We start from the raw sequence: 4,231 nt of genomic DNA on the forward strand, positions 1-4,231 counted from the left end.
CCAAGAGAACCAGGTCTCTCCCAGGAAGTTTCTGGCCACTCAGAAGCAGTGGTCATGCCCAGTTGGGCCCACAAAAGGCATCCAGTGCCCAGCGTGAGAACTTGGCCTGCCTGTTGCCCAGGCCTGACAGAGCCCAGCCATTGCTGGCACCTGCTCTAGCCCTAGAATGGATCGGCCTGGCCCGGCCCTGGACAGCCCGCACTGAAGCAGGTAAAAACACAGGCACCTGTGATAAGAGGCAGGCAGAGGCAAGTCACATAGTAGGGGCAGACCAGGTGCTGCAGGAACCCAGTCAGATGGGCACTGAATCCAGGCAGGCTTTCTGGAAGAGGTGACTCGGGACTTGTGTTCCAGTTGTAATGGTGGCACATCCAGGAAGCAGCATATGGTCCCGCTGGGCACATTGGGACCTGGAGGCTGTTTTTTTGTTGTTGTTATTTGTTTTAGGTTTTTGTTTTTTTTTATTTAGACGGAGTCTCACTCTGTCCCCAGGCTGGAGGGCAGTGGCGTGATCTCGGTTCACTGGAGGAAGCTGGTTCTTAATGAATCTCGAGGCCAAGGCAAGCATCATGACCAGGGTCCAGCCTCAGTAATGCATTCACCCCTTCTCCCTGGGGCACTGCTCCAGGCCCACCATCACTCACTCCTCCCCTGCCCTCTCTCCCAGGAAGCCCCTCACCTGTCACTTCATGAAGAATATGGAAGTCAAGCAGGTCTTCTTCAGGCAGCCCTCTCCACCTGTGCACCTCCTCCCTCCCTGCCAGCTTCAAAGGAACTGACATCCAGAGGGACCCTCCCCAGTTGCCCCGCCTTTCCCCCAGCCTCTTCCAGGAACTCTCCTCTGGCATCTCTCTGTCTTGGTCTCCTTGTCACTCTTGTGCACACCAAGGCTGCTCTCCCTTTTCCTGTAAGTCACTGAATCTACTCAGATATCTTCTGCTTCCCAAAATTTAAATTACAAACCAAAACGGAAAAAACTCCTTCCATGACCTTACACATTGTAGACACTTGGCTACAGCCGTGAATGAGACAGACGAAGTCCCTTTCCTCATGTAGCCCTCACGCTAGTAGAGTGAAACAGGTAATAAATGAACTCATCAAACGTTCACCATGTGAGTTGGTGATGTGAGCATAGTGCTTCATGCCTGTAATCCTAGGGTTTTGGGAGGCTGAGATGGGAGGATAGTTGAGGTCAGGACCTCAAGACCAGTCTGGGCAACATAGTGAGATCCTGTATTTAAAATAAATAATAAAATAAAAAAGAGCACCAGGGAAAAAGGAAAAGTGAAGGAGGATAGAATGTGTCAGTGGGGAAGGGAAACTGTAGGGCCACATTTTAGATAGGGTGGCCCAGGAGGGTACAGCTCTGACCACTGTTCCTCTGGCCCATTCCACATCTATCCCTATCCCAACCCTGCACAGTGCTTGGGCCAAAACCTCCTCAGTCCTGTTTGTATTTCTTCAAGAGTAATCCAGGGATCACCTGTATGAGAACTGTGGGGTGAGGTCGCAGCCCCTGACTGTGAGAAGTGCAGATTAACTGGACCCGGGAATTTCACAAGATCTCTGGGGGATTCTGAGACTGCCCCAAATATGGGAACTGCAGATTTTCTCCTGTAAAGGGAGCACCGTCTCGAGGTGTCCAGGTCACCCAGCTCTACCCTGCAGCCACCAGACCAGTCTGAGCCTTGGAGAATGCTGCTCTTTCCTCCTGGAATGCCCTTCCCAGCGTTCCTTGCCTCGTAACACTGACACAACCCTCAAGACCCAACTCAAGGGCCACCTCCTCCTGATGTCACTCCCTGATCTTTCTCCTGTGTTTCCACTCTCCTCTTTGCCAAATGATATTGACATTTCTACGGGACCATCTCTCTCTCTAGACCAGAAATGCCCACAGTTGAGGCCCCCTGTAGTGCAATTTGTGTAGGTCTTGGGGGTGTGGATTTGGAGTCCAACCTCCATTTAGGAAAATCCATCTGATGGACATGGTGGGTTCCAGCCCAGCCGCATGGGGCAGTGAGGGGTGGTGTGACAGTGAGCACAGGCTCTGGGTGGTGGTGACAGTGGCTGTCATGGAGAGCCTTGTGAATGGAATGGAAAAGGGGCCTTGTGGGAGCAGAAAGATAGGCCTTGGCTGCATATGGGCCAGAACCCCAGCAGGAATCCAGAACACACATCCTAATCCCAGGTTGGCTAAAAATCAGCAGTGGAACCCTGGGGAATGACTTGCCCCTTTCTGAGCCTCAGTTTACTCATCAGTAAAATGGTGACAATAATTCCAACTTCACCAAGGAGACGCAAGGCTCAATGAGATGATGGATCTGAAAATGGCTTATGTTTCGTGGCACAAAGGAGAGGGATTCCTGACATGTGACAAACATGGAGAGAGAGGAAGGACAGGGTCTGTAAATGCCCAGATGGCAGCCCCACCCCTCCACACACACAAACACCCACCATATCACCCACACTGGTGATTTTCCCAGGAGGGCCCCAGGCCTGGAATTAGCACTGCCAGGTGGGCAGGCAGGACTGCTGTCCCATTGCAGGGGTGAGGAAATGGGCTGTGGATGGTCCCACAAGTGATAAGGGGTAGGGTCTGGCTCCCCATGGCAGGCAGGGAAGATTGAAGTTGCTCCCTGGGAAGAGGAAGGGAGGCATTGACTGGCACTCTGTGATTTACATGAGAAGCCCAGGCTCAGGCAGGTGACTTGAGCTTCCAGATGTAGAAGGTGAAGGAGGCAGAGGAGACTGAGGGCAGGAGGAAGAAGGAAAGGAAGAGAGCAGCAAACTGGAGTCACTATAGGACACTAGCTGCTCCAGGCTGGTCTGTCCCATTCTAAGAGAAAAGGAAAAGTGGGAGAGGGGATCAGAGATCACGTCCAGATTCGTCACTGGCATGGGTGCTGCTATGGAAACATCTCTGATGGTCCAGGTTTGTGGTGGGAGAGATTGCAACACTCTGCTTGCTGGAAATCTGTGTTTACAGCCAACACACGTGCTGACTGAGACAGCCCCACCTGAAGACCCCAGAGCTGCCCCAGCTTGCCAGGCTTCCCCTCCTCCTGTTATCACCCCATGCTGCTGAGAACCTGCCTGGCAGGCTGCCCAGCCAAGGCCGGGGCCTAATCTCCGGTGAAACTGACATGTCCTTGTGAGGGCTGAGGAACATCCTCTCTCCCCGTAGAGCCTCACTCAGGTTCTCATCTACTTCCCTGGGGTCTGCCCCACCTCCCTCAGGAGTTTGGAACCACATACTGTTCTGGAGGGGACCTGTCACTGCTGCCGCACCCGTCCTCCAGGGTACCCACAAGTGTTCATCTCCATTGTGGCTAATTAACTTATCATATGGTAGTGAATTACCTTCTGGGGGCCCAACATTTTATTTTTAAAAAATAAAATTAGTACCATTGTTTATTTTGTGAATGTACAGAAATATTTGTCTGATTATTATTTACACGCCCTTTGGGAAAACTTTATAAAATAAAAAAAAGGAGAATCCTACCACCCAGAGATCATCACTTTAATTATTTTTATTCATAATTGCACATACAGGTATATTTGGGACCATCCTTCGTATGTATTGGGAGTGTATTAATCTGAAAGTTCAATCACCTAAACAAATGCAGGTTCATTTTTCTTCCATAGTTAGAGTATCTGTGGTTCCCGGCTGTGGTTCACAGGTTCAACCACGTTAGGCCCGGCATCTTTGTGAGTCTACTGGAATTTTGCTCACGGCTGTAAGATGGCTACTGCAGCTCCAACCACCACATGTGTTTTCAAGGCCAGCAAAAGCAGTCACTTCTGCATTTGTATTAGGAAAGCAAGAACTTCAGAGGTGACCCCCCAGAGGATTTTTCTTTACGTCTGGAAATCTGTGTTTAGATTGGCCAGAACCTGATCTCCTGACCATCCCTAGCAGCAGAGAATAGCACTGTCATGACTGACTTTGGATCAATCATGATTTACTGACTGAGAGTGCACATGTGGTCCCCCAAAGAAGATCCAGAGAGGAGGGAATTAGCAGTGTGTAGTACAGCATGCATGCTGTTTTATAATCTGCTCTTTCTCTTAATTGCGTATTTCAAACATCTTTCATACTAAGAAATATAGACTCAGTCATTCATCTAACAGCAAATTATTGAGAGTGTACAGTGTTCTAGGAACTTAACTTGGCATGGAGGACACAATAATGAACATAGTATACTCCTGGCCTCCATGGAGCTTAGCGTCT

At 50.1% G+C, this 4,231-nt stretch overlaps 1 long non-coding RNA gene across 1 annotated transcript; it reads left to right on the top strand.

Moving 5' to 3' along the window:
• Positions 1-1,878: 1,878 nt before the first annotated feature.
• On the top strand, positions 1,879-3,433 carry LOC112617598. The gene is made up of 2 exons (XR_003117937.1): positions 1,879-1,988; positions 3,185-3,433. It is a non-coding gene; the product is annotated as an uncharacterized LOC112617598 (long non-coding RNA).
• Positions 3,434-4,231: the final 798 nt, after the last annotated feature.

Source organism: Theropithecus gelada, unplaced genomic scaffold, assembly GCF_003255815.1.
Source record: "Theropithecus gelada isolate Dixy unplaced genomic scaffold, Tgel_1.0 HiC_scaffold_2706, whole genome shotgun sequence".
Taxonomy (NCBI): Eukaryota; Metazoa; Chordata; class Mammalia; order Primates; family Cercopithecidae; genus Theropithecus; species Theropithecus gelada.